Below are 12,830 nucleotides of genomic sequence, written 5' to 3'. Positions count from 1 at the left end.
ATAAGCGAAGAGAGAAAAAAACAAACAAACAAATGGTAACAATAGCAGCAGCAACAACAACAATAAAGCCAATGGGAAAATTAATGTAAAAGTCGATGTTGTTGTTGATGGTTTTTTTTGTGAGAAGTGAAAAAGCCAGTACACACACGGCGAACAATTAAAGCGGAAATTCAAATTAAAAATCCGTTACAAAAGTTATCAATTACGTATAAAATAAATAAATAAACAAACAGGACAGGACACAGAACAACAACAACAGGGACAACAACAAGAATAGCTACAACAACAACGTAAACAAAGCTCTGGAACATATTACCGTTTTGTATTGAAATTTCCCAACAAACACACAAAAGGCACTATTTGTCCACTCTGCGTGCGTCTCTGTGTGTTTGAGAGAGAGTTTTTATTTGCCGGTTGCTTGTTTGTTTGGGTGCTCATGTCATAATAGCCGACATAGAGTGCAAACACACCCATGCACACACACACACACACACTCATACAATAGCCCATTGCAAATTGGTAAATACAAATAAAAACAACAGCAGCAGCAGCATCAGCACTCAAATGAAGTAGCGGAGAGTAAGTGCGTGTGCATACACATGTCGCATTGGTATTTGTTTTTGTTGCAGACTAGCCAAGTGGAGTTGTGTTGGTAAACATTTGTGTAATCAGTGTCTGTGTTATTTCCCTCAGCCACACACACACAAACATATACTCTGGCTGGCCGGACGTTTTTAAAATAAATTGAAAAGATTTTCCAAATCATTGTCACTAAAAAGGGGGGCAATATCTCAATACAACGCCTCTCTCTCCCCGCTCTCAAAATCCCCTCTCTCTATATCTCTCTCTCTCTCTCTGATTTTTCTGTCCATAAAATAAATAGCAATTTTAACATTTAAAATCAAACAATATTGACGCAGGGGAAAAACGTAAAATACAATTTGTTGCAAAATAAAATTTTATTAAAAATACAAAAACGTTTTTCCACACAAGTACTACAATAACAACAACAATAGCAAAAGCGGAAAATAAAGAAAAAACATTTGCAAACAAATGAAATTCGGAAAATTGGAAAATAAATTGGAAAATTTGAATTGCTCTACAAGTGTTGTAGTAGCCATCAACGACATTATTGTAGCAGCAGCAGCTGGTGGTGGTGGTGATGCTACAGCAGCTACCACAAGGTATTTAACAAAACCACAACAACAACAACGTTAGTAATAGCAACGAGTAATTGTATTAACAGCAAATTGTTGTTATTCATGATTTTTTTTTTCAATACTTCCAACAACAACAACAACAACAAATCAACCCCCACAAGGCATAACTCCCTTTACATCCATCCAAACACTTGAGGTGGCCAAGTTCGCTTTCCATTGTTCACAAAAAAAGGAAAAACAAATTGGAAATCAAATTTTCCAGTGTTAAATAAATATTGAAATAAAAATCCATTTTCAAATACACAACCAAATAACCACATTTATATAAAAAAAGAGAAAACATAATTGCAAATCAACAAACCCAGGAAGCCATAGAAAAATATCAACAAAAAAATTCAAGTGTTTTCAAAACAAAGCAACACATTCAAATTCTTCTATCAACAAAAGAAAAAAAACGTAATTGTCAAAGTGAAAACCAGAAAAGTAACAAATTCTCAAATAAACAAATGAAAATAAATCTAATTTTGCTGTACTACAATTTCATCTTTATATCATCTGCATCTAAAACTGCTATCCTTCGACTATCGCCAGCATCTGACAGCGGCCCAAAGAGAAACTATCTTTCAGCTGGAGGTGAGTTTTTAAGGATTTTTTAAAAATACCAAATAAAAAAATTAGAAAAAATTTCGTATATTTTTTAAAAATTGAAAAAAAATTAAGGAATATCGCTGAGGTTGAAAAATTGCGACCAAACTCGACTGAAATCCAGGAGCTTAGTTTCTCGAAGGGAAGTAATTAAAAATTTGTCTTTTCTTGGCCTGGTAGTCCATGAAGCTATTACGGGCGAGGATATTCAGGAAATGGCGCCCAAACTTTACTAAAATCCTGGAGTTTTGTTTTTTCGAATGAAAGGAATTAAAATCATAACATTTTTTCCTGGTCTGACGGACGTTAAATATAAGTCTTGAAAATCGAGGATTTTTAGAAAATCTTTCACATTTTTTTTTAATTTTAATCGGCTGAAATTCACTAGCTTGGTTTTTCGAAGAAAAGGAATTAAAAATTTGTCATTTTTGGCCTGTGGCTCATAGAGCTCTAACGGAGAAGGATTTTCAAGAAATTTTTCAATTTTTTTTTATTAGCAGAAAAATTCCAATTTTTAAGGAAAAAAAATCGCTGAGGTTGGAAATTGGCGTCCAAACTTCATTTGAACCCTGGAGTTTGGATTTTCAAAGGAAAAGCATTGAAATCTTAACATTTTTGGCCTAGTGGCCCATGGTGCTCTGATTGTCTTTAAATATAATTCTTGGAAACAAGGAATTTCAGGAAAATTTTCTATTTTTTTTTTTAAATTGCGGGAAAATCTCATATATTTAAAAAAAAAAAAAAAATTTTGCTGAGGTTGGAAAATGGCGCCCAAACTGGGCTGAAATCCAGGAGCTTAGTTTTTCGAAGTGAAGTAATTAAAAAGTTGTCTTTTTTTGGCCTGGTAGTCCATGGAACTATAACGGGCGAAGATGTTCAGGATATTTTTCACAAAAAAATGTCATATATTAAAAAAAAAAAATAACGAAATTTGCTATGGTTAGAAAATGGCGCCCAAACTTTACTAAAATCCTGGACTTTTTTTTGTTTTTCGAAGGGAAGGAATTAAAATCTTAACATTTTTTCCTCGTCTGACGGGCGTTAAATATAATTCTTGAAAATCAAGGATTTTTAGAAAATCTTTCACATTTTTTTTTAATTACAGGAAAGTCTTATATATATTTTAAAGAAAAATAAAATAACGCTATTCGCTGAAGTTGAAAAATGGCACCGAAATTTAAATTAAAAAATTTGTCAATTTGGACTGGTAGCCCATATATGTAGCTCTGATGGACGAGGATTTTTAGGACATTCTTCAGATTTTTTTTTAAATTGCAGAAAAATCCCTTATATTTTTTAAGACAAATATTAGTAAATTTGCTGAGGTTCGAAGGTTTTTTTTTAGTAAATTTGCTGAGGTTTTTCCACGGGAAGGCATTAAAATCTTAACATTTTTGGCCTGGTGGCCCATAGAGCTCTGACGGACATTAAATATAATTCTTGGAAATCGAGGATTTTCAGGAAATTTTTCACATTTTTTTTTTAAATTACGGGAAAATCTCATATATTTTTTAAAAAATTAAAATTCAAGTGTTTTCAAAACAAATTCAAATTTTTTCTATCAACAAAAGGAAAAAATATATAATTGTCAAAGTGAAAACAAAAAAGTAACAAATTCTCAAATAAACAAATGAAAATAAATCTAATTTTGCTGTTCTACAATTTCATCTTTATATCATCTGCATCTAAAACTGCTATCCTTCGACTATCGCCAGCATCTGTCAGCGGCCCAAAGAGAAACTATCTTTCAGCTGGAGGTGAGTTTTTAAAAATATTTTGAAAATACAAAATAAAAAAAATAGCAGAAAAATCCCATATATATTTTAAAAAAGAAAAAAATAAAATAAAAAAAGTATGGAAATTCACTGAGGTTGGAAAATGGCGCCCAATCTCGGCAAAAATCCTGGAGCCTAGTTTCTCGAAGGGAAGTGAGTAAAAATATATCTTTCTTTGGCCTAGTAGTCCATGAAGCTATTTCGGGCGAGGATATTCAGGAAATGGCACCCAAACTTTACTAAAATCCTGGAGTTTTATTTTTCAAATGAAAGGAATTAAAATCATAACATTTTTTCCTGGTCTGACGGACGTTAAATATAATTCTTGAAAATCGAAGATTTTTAGAAAATCTTTTACATTTTTTTTTTAATTTTAATCGGCTGAAATTCAGCAGCTTGATTTTTCGAACAAAAGGAATTAAAAATTTGTCATTTTTGGCCTGTTGGCTCATAGAGCTCTAACGGAGAAGGATTTTCAGGAAATTTTTCAATTTTTTTTTGTTAGCAGAAAAATTCCAATTTTTAAGGAAAAAAAATCGCTGAGGTTGGAAAATGGCGCCCAAACTTTATTTAAATCCGGGAGTTTGGATTTTCAAAGGAAAAGCATTGAAATCTTAACATTTTTGGCCTAGTGGCCCATGGTGCTCTGATTGTCATTAAATATAATTCTTGGAAACAAGGAATTTCGGGAGAATTTTCTATTTTTTTTTTAAATTGCGGGAAAATCTCATATATTTTTTAAAGAAAAAAAATTTGCTGAGGTTGGAAAATGACGCCCAAACTGGGCTGAAATCCAGGAGTTTAGTTTCTCGAAGGGAAGTAATTAAAAATTTGTCTTTTTTTGGCCTGATAGTCCATGAGCTATTACGGGCGAGGATATTCAGGAAATTTTCCACAAAAAAATGCCATATATTAAAAAAAAAAATAAGAAAATTCGCTAAGGTTGGAAAATGGCGCCCAAACTTTACTAAAATCCTGGAGTTTTGTTTTTCTAAGGAAAGGAATTAAAATCTTAACATTTTTTCCTGGTCTGACGGACGTTAAATATAATTCTTGAAAATCGAGGATTTTTAGAAAATCTTTCACATTCTTTTTTTAATTGCAGGAAAGTCTTATATATTTTTTAAAGAAAAAAAAAATATAATAACGCTATTCGTTGAGTTTGGAAAATGGCACCGAAACTTGAATTAAAAATTTGTCATTTTGGACTGGTAGCCCATATAGCTCTGATGGACAGGATTTTCAAGGATTTTTAGGATATTTTTCAGATTTTTTTTTTTAAATTGCAGAAAAATCCCTTATATTTTTTAAGACAAATATTAGTAAATTTGCTGAGGTTTCTAACCTTTTATAGTAAAATTGCTGAGGTTTATCGAAGGGGAGGAATTAAAATCTTAACAGTTTTGGCCTGGTTGCCCATTGAGCTCTGACAGACATGGAAATCGAGGAGTTTTAGGAAGATTTTTATAAAATGTTTTAATAAATTTCAAAAAAATCCCATATATTTTTTAAAGGCATATTAAAGAGAATTCGCAGAGGTTGTAAAAGCTTGACTGAAATCATGAACCTTGGTTTTTCGAAGGGAAGGAATTAAAATTTTAAAATTGTTTGCCTGGTGGCCCATGGAAATCTAACGGACATTCAATATAATTCTTAAAAATTGAAGATATTCAGAAAAAATTTCACAAATATTACAAAAATATATAGATTTTTTAAAGAAATTAGCTAAGTTGGAAAATGGCGCCCAAACTTGACTGAAATCATTAATTTCGGTTTTTCGAAGGAAAGGGATTAAAATCTTAACATTTTTGGCCTGGTAGCCCACTGAGCTCCGACAGACATCAAATATAATTCTTGGAAATCGAGGATTTTCAGGAAATTTTTCACAAGATTTCTTTTTAAATAGCAGAAAAATCCCATTTATTTAAAAAAAAAAAAATAAGGCAAAGTTGGAAAATGTCACCCAAATTGAACTTAAATCAAGAAGTTTGGTGTTTCGAAGGAAAGGAATTAAAAATTAGTCATTTTTTGGCCTGATAGCCCATATAACTCTGACGGACGAGGATTTCGAGGATCTTCAGGACATTTTTCAGATTTTTTTTTTAAATTGTAGAAAAATCCCTTATATTTTTTAAGAAAAATATTAGTAAATTTGCTGAGGTTAGAAAATGGCGCCCAACTTGACTGAAATTCCGGAGCTAGATTTTTCGAAAGGAAAGAAATAAAAACTTAACATTTTTGGCCTGGTGGCCCATAGAGCTCTGAGGGACATTATATATAATTCTTGGAAATCGAGGATTTTCAGGAAATTTTTCACATTTTTTTTTAAATTGCGGGAAAATCTCATTCATTCTCATTCTCTCATCATTTTTTAAAATTCCCTTAGGTTGGAAATGGCGTCAAAACTTGACTGATATCACATAACCTGTTTTTTTTTTTTTTTTTTTTTTTTTTTTGAAGGGAAGGAATGAAAGAATTGTCATTTTTGGCCTTGTAACCCTAGAAGCCTTGACGAACGAGGATTTTAGGATATTTTTCCCATCCCATATATATATATATATTTTTAAGAAAAATAAGGAAAATCACAGAGGTTGTATAATGGCGCCTAAACTTTACGGAAATCCTGGAGTTTGGTTTTTTACATCAAGTTATATATTATAAAAAAAATGTTGGCCTATGGAACTCTAACGGACATTCAATATGATTCTTAAAAATTGACGAATTTCAGGAAAATGTTCACAAATATTTAAAAAAAAAATCCCAAATATTAAAACAAAAAAACAATTTAAAAACAGTTAAATTCGGCCGGGCCGAACTTTTAATACCCTCCGCCATGTGGAACAAAAATTTGAAAATTATCAAAAAAAAAAAAATCCGAAAACTACCACTTAATTGAAAGCAGTTACATGGGAACAATACAAAGACGTGGAATTCCTCACTATATTGTTTGTCATATGCTATAGCACCCATTACGAACTTCAAATATGAAATTTGAAACAGTTCCAGTGAATAATGTCGCTGAAATCATTAAAATAACGAATATCGGGAGATACCGTTATATGTGGTAGGTATAAGTTTTTAAGGGCCTTAAACCATTAACCTCCCACAGAAAATTTGTCTTGTACCAAAATATTTCTAAATTCAAGTAAAATACCAATTGAGATATAATTTTGTAATTTTAAGAAATAATTTTTATTTAAAAACTAAAATAAATATTTCACTTGGTCATCTATGCGTATACACACTAATGTAATGTATACGCCTTATTTTATTCTTCCGTTTAGGAAAAATAACTTCCACATCCCTTTGACTCCTCTTATTCGGTTACATCTAAAACAAATAAATGTAAGAACATAGAGAGCAAAGGCATCTAAATGAGCAGCAGCAGCAGCAAGGAACTCAAGGAAAGCAAACACCAACACATTCCAAGTACTTAAAGGAACTTCTGAAGAAGATTAATGCAGACAAGATGAACAATATTTGCGTTAAAGAAAAGTTAAACAAAACAACTACCTTTCCAAGGCAGACAATAAAGAAGGTCTCTCCTACCCCTTTCAGGTGTAGGAAAATAAAGAAAAACACTATTAAAACTACAGTTAAATACAAACAATTTTTTTTCCTCCATTTCTTTATATACCGAAAAGTACTTAAGGTGTTGCTCTTCTCTCCCTCTCCCTCTTTATCTATCTCTCTCCAACAAAAAGAACAACATTTTACACTTAAACAATTTTAAATAGTGTTAATATCAAAGATAAATAACAAAGACGGGAGGGAGGGCGAAAAGCACCAACCCTTTTTCTTGGCAGGCGAAATAGGCAAGGCAACAAAAAGGCCGGAATGAAGATCTGCAATAGTGTCTTAGAGAATAAAGAAAACTTAAAGATAGAAAAAAAAAAAAAAAAAAACAGAGATATAAAAAAATCAAGAAACGTGAATTACAAAAGCCAAGGAAAAATGCTGAGCGTTAGATATCTTGAAAAGACATAATGTTGATGGAAAGAATCCGTCGAGGTGAAAAGAAAAAATATATATATCAAAATGTTTTCTATACTTATTTTGAGCCTTGACTATATTCATACGCTAAAAAGTTTTCTGAAAGTACTTACAAAAGGATGTTTTATTATTTTTATTATTATTAATGTGGATGTACAGGGTAGCGTATGAGTGTTGACATAATGTATACGCTCTAATGAAAATATTTTCCTCCATTGAATGGAATGGGTTTAAAACTGATGTAGACTAGTGCGAAAATTTTTCCTTGTTTCTACATATCACAGTCACACCCTTCTCTCCTCTTACATTCCAAATTTTTTGGCCTGTTGACTTCCTAAATTTAATCGATTTGGAATCCTTAACCTATTACTAATACAGGTTTCTTATATGAATCCTGTAAATATTTATCCTGGAAAAGGATATAAGCAAATTGAAAAATGTGTCATTATTTTAAAATGATAACGGTAATTTTTGGACAGATCAAATTTTTTAAAATATTTGGGTTGATACATCAGATAAAAGACTTGAGCCACCAGGGCGTATAATTTATGTCATTATGTATACGCAGTGATGGATAAACTGACGATTAATGAGAAAAGTCATTTTGCCCCTCACGATTCTCCTCAAAATTAATATTTTTATTTGCGGAAGAATGCATTTTTAAAAGTCGCATCCATTCTCAAAATACATAATCACCTCTTAGTTTAAAAAATATAACTTACCTTCCTGGAGAAAAAAAAAATTACTTTCAGTCATAAAATACAAAAGCACATTTTTTATAGCTTCTCTCATAGTCACACAGGTGAAACATCTCCCGAATCGCCATGTAAACACCTTAAACCTAATAAACGGAATCTTTATTTATATTTTCTAAATTCTATGTATATCCCATTTTGTATTAAAACTTTTGTTGTAATTTTGTCGTTGTTATTTTTTTTTTTTCTACTACTTCTCCTGCCATCCAGACAAAGAGGGACCTTTCCACGAACCAAAAAATAAAATGAAAACACGAAGTAAATAAAACAAAAATTAAATTACATTATTATTCGCTCTCTCTTGTTTCCACAAAATGAGTTTCCAAAGTTGAATAGAACAAAAATAAACAACAGCAACAACAATAATAACAGCAACAAAAATAACAACAAGAAGAACATGGCACAAGTATGTGTTGGACCAATTATAAAGTTTGTTTTATGTGTGCTGCATATTTTCTTACAGTCTGGCGGTATATTGATTTTTTGTTTTTTGGGAGGGCGTTTTTGTGGTAATGAAAAATTGTAGCATATTTTTAGGGGGGACTTTAAATTTTGTGGCATAATTTATGTTATCATTATCAATGATAACTGAAATTAAAAAAAAAACATATTTTTTAAATATGTCGATTGATTAGGTTTAAAATATCAGCCTAAATGTAGGCACCACTTTGTTGAACCTTTGATTTATAGCTTAAAACACATTTTCCTCATTATAGTTTTAAGTATTTCTTTCTTCACTTCAAAACTGTAAATTTTCGTGTTAAAAAAAAGACTCAATAAATTTGAATTGAATTATTTAATTCATATCAAATTTAAATAGACCGGGTATGTATAGATTTCACTTAAAATATAAGCCTCAATATTTTTAAGGGTCCATGAATAAACGTGGATTTTTTTTAGAAAATATTTTTAATGGTCGATAAATAAACGTGGATTTTTTTAAAAAATATTTTTAATGGTCCATAAATAAACGTGGATTTTTAAAAAAAAATATTTTTAATGGTCCATAAATAAACGTGGATTTTTTAAAAAATATTTTGATTGGTTCATAAATAAACGTGGATTTTTTTAAAAAATATTTTTAATGGTCCATAAATATACATGGATTTTTTTAGAAAATATTTTTAATGGTCCATAAATAAACGTGGATTTTTTTAGAAAATATTTTTAATGGTCCATAAATAAACGTGGATTTTTTACAGAATATTTTTAATGGTCCATAAATAAACGTGGATTTTTTAAAAAAATATTTTTAATGGTCCATAAATAAACGTGGATTTTTTACAAAATATTTTTAATGGATAACGCGGATTTTTTTTAGAAAATATTTTTAATGGTCCATAAATAAATTTCGATTTTTTTAAAAAATATTTTTAATGGTCCATAAATAAACGTGGATTTTTTTAAAAAATATTTTTAATGGTCCATAAATAAACGTGGATTTTTTAAAAAAAATATTTTTAATGGTCCATAAATAAACGTGGATTTTTTAAAAAATATTTTGATTGGTCCATAAATATACATGGATTTTTTTAGAAAATATTTTTAATGGTCCATAAATAAACATGGATTTTTTTAGAAAATATTTTTAATGGTCCATAAATAAACGTGGATTTTTTAAAAAATATTTTGATTGGTCCATAAATATACATGGATTTTTTTAGAAAATATTTTTAATCGTCCATAAATAAACATGGATTTTTTTAGAAAATATTTTTAATGGTCCATAAATAAACGTGGATTAATTTAAAAAATATTTTTTAATAAATATTTTTAATGGTCCATAAATAAACGTGAATTCAATTAAAAAATATTTTTTATTTTTTAATAAATATTTTTAATGGTCCATAAATAAATACAGATTTTTTAAAACGTATTTTAATGGTCCCTAAATAAACGGTTTTTATAATTTTTTTAAGGGTCCATAAATTAATTTGGATTTTTTAAAAATTACTTTTTAAAAGTCCATAAATAAATGTGGATTTTTAAAAATATATATTGTAAATAATAATATAAATTTATTTTAAGGACTCTTCATCGAACCTGGATTTTTTTTAAAATATTTAAGGGTCCATAAATAAACGTGGATTTTTTTAAAACGTATTTTAGGGGTCCCTAAATAAACTAGGATTTTTTTTATATTAAATAAACGTGGAATCTTTTAAAAATATTTTTCATAATTAACATGGATTTTTTTTAAATATTTTGTTGACGTTCATAAATAAACGACGATTTTTTTTAAATATTTCTTAGAGGTTCATAAATAATCGTGGATTTTTTTAAATATTTTTTTGACGCTTATAAATAAACGAAGATTTTTTTAAAATATTTTTTAGAGGTTCATAAATAATCGTGGATTTTAAAAAAAATATTTTAAGGGTTCATAAATAAACGTGAATTTTTTTCCAAAATTTAAATTTTAGATGGTAGTTAATTCTGTCTATGGTGTACTTTGCTAACATATTTATTCAAGAATTTTGGTGTTTAGAAAATACTCTTGTCAAAATTCAACAAAAGACGTATTTCAATTTTTTTTTTATCAGTACGGAAATATTTTAACACCAACAACAACCGGGTGATTGATAAGAATCAACACATAAACAGACCGATTAATTTTTTTGGAGGCCGTTTTCGTGGCAATGAATAATTAAAAAATGTGGCATATTTTTGGGGAACCTTAAATTTTGTGTTGTATTGAAAGCTACTTAAAAATTATATCTTTTTAAAATACGCGGAGTATGTATAGATTTCACTTGAGCCTAAATGTAGGCACCACTTTTTGAAACCTTTGAATTTTAACTTAAAAACATATTTTTGTCACCCAAATTCAATTTATTTCAAACCTTTGAGTCATTTCTCTTCAATACATAAACGGCCAATTTGGAGTTAATGAAGGAAATACCTAAAACAATAATGATCTGTTTTAATGTCCGAAGATTCGTTTCACCCTCCTGCTTAGCAATAATAATAACAATTAAAAAAATGGAAAAAGCTGTAAGTTCGACCAGGCCGAACTTTGATTACCCTCCACAATTTGGAACAAATTTGCCAATTTTCAAAAAAATAAAATCCGTTCAAAATTTTATTAAAAATTTGCAAATTATTGAATGAAGTCGTTATTTTAGGGTCTAAACGACGATGTGGACCTGCATAGACAAATTTTGTCATAAGCCATTACAATGCGAAAAATCGGTGAATAATGTCGATAAAATCACCAAAGTACCAAATATCGGGAGGCATCGTAATGTGGGGAATATACAAAGACGTGGGCCTGCATAGACAATTTTCTGTCATAGGCTGTAGCATCCATTACGAACTTAAAATACCAAATTTGAAATAATTCCGTTGAATAATGTAGCTTAAATCATCAAAATATTGAGTATAGGGAGGTACCGTCATATGGGGGCTATATGAAGACGTGGACCTGCGAAGACAATTTTCTGCCATAGGCAGTAGAATCCATTACGAAACTCAAATACAAAATTTGAAACAATTCCGTTGAATAATGTAGCTAAAATCATCAAAATACCGAATAATGAAAGGTACGGTTATATGGGGGCTGTGCAAAGACGTGGACCTGCACAGACAATTTTTTGTCTCGTGCTGTAGTATACATTACGAACTTAAAATATTAAATTTGAAACATTTCTGGTGAATAGCATCGTTTTAATCACCAAAATACCGAAAATAGGGTGGTACCATTATATGGGAGCTATACAAAAACCTGGACCTGCATGGACCATTTTCAATACTAAAAGTCCTGCAGCCATAATATGCATTTGAGTTAAATTTTATCAACCTTCTTCATTTCGTTCGGTTGCTAGAGTGATTTCCACAGACGGGCAGACGGATAGACGGACGGACATCGCTAAATCGACAAAGCATTTTATGCTGATCAAGAATATATAAACTTTTTGGGGTCTAAGATGTATATTTCGAGGTATTACAAACGGAATGACAACTTAATATACCCTCTATACTATGGTGGAGAATATAAAAATGTATCATATTTTTAGGGAAGATTAAATTTGATGACATGAATGTAGCTATAATTGTTAAGTTAGTGTTTACTAAAAAAATTGAAAAATTACAAAAAAAAACTAAAAAATGTAGCATATTTTTAGGAAAAAATAATTTTATATTATAAATATAATAGACCACAACGTTATACAAGGCTACACAAAAATATAGTTTATTTTTAACATAATGAGAAGTTTTAATTAAAACAAAAAATAAAAAGTTTAAAAAATTTAGCATATTTTTACGGAAAATGACAAAAATGAGAAAAAAAAAAAACAAAAAAAAATGTTGCATATTTTTTGGAAAATTTAAATTTGTGGCGTAAATGTAGGCTTCAACATTGTGGAATGCAACATGATTTTTTTAATGTAGTGAAAAGTCCTTCTAGAACAAAAAATTAAAAAATCTAGCATACTTTTAGGAAAAATTTAATTTTATGGCATAAATGTTGGCATCAACATTATGAAAGGCAACTTTAAAAT

The 12,830-nt window shown here is 29.6% G+C and overlaps 1 protein-coding gene across 2 annotated transcripts in view; it reads left to right on the top strand.

Annotated features, from left to right (window-relative positions):
- Window positions 1-1,390: 1,390 nt before the first annotated feature.
- LOC101899127 (uncharacterized) overlaps window positions 1,391-12,830 on the top strand; it is a 324,327-nt gene continuing 312,887 nt past the window's right edge. The window contains exon 1 of one of the 2 annotated variants that reach the window (XM_059123686.1): window positions 1,391-1,793. The gene's annotated coding sequence lies outside the window, so the exon portion shown is untranslated. Of the gene's footprint in view, window positions 1,794-3,384; window positions 3,563-12,830 lie in introns of those variants that run through there. The other variant, XM_059123685.1, reaches the window with a different exon arrangement.

Source organism: Musca domestica, unplaced genomic scaffold (genome assembly GCF_030504385.1).
Source record: "Musca domestica strain aabys unplaced genomic scaffold, Musca_domestica.polishedcontigs.V.1.1 25, whole genome shotgun sequence".
Classification (NCBI taxonomy): domain Eukaryota; kingdom Metazoa; phylum Arthropoda; class Insecta; order Diptera; family Muscidae; genus Musca; species Musca domestica.
Note: the sequence above shows the minus strand (reverse complement) of the source record. Positions and strands in the feature narration are given on the sequence as shown.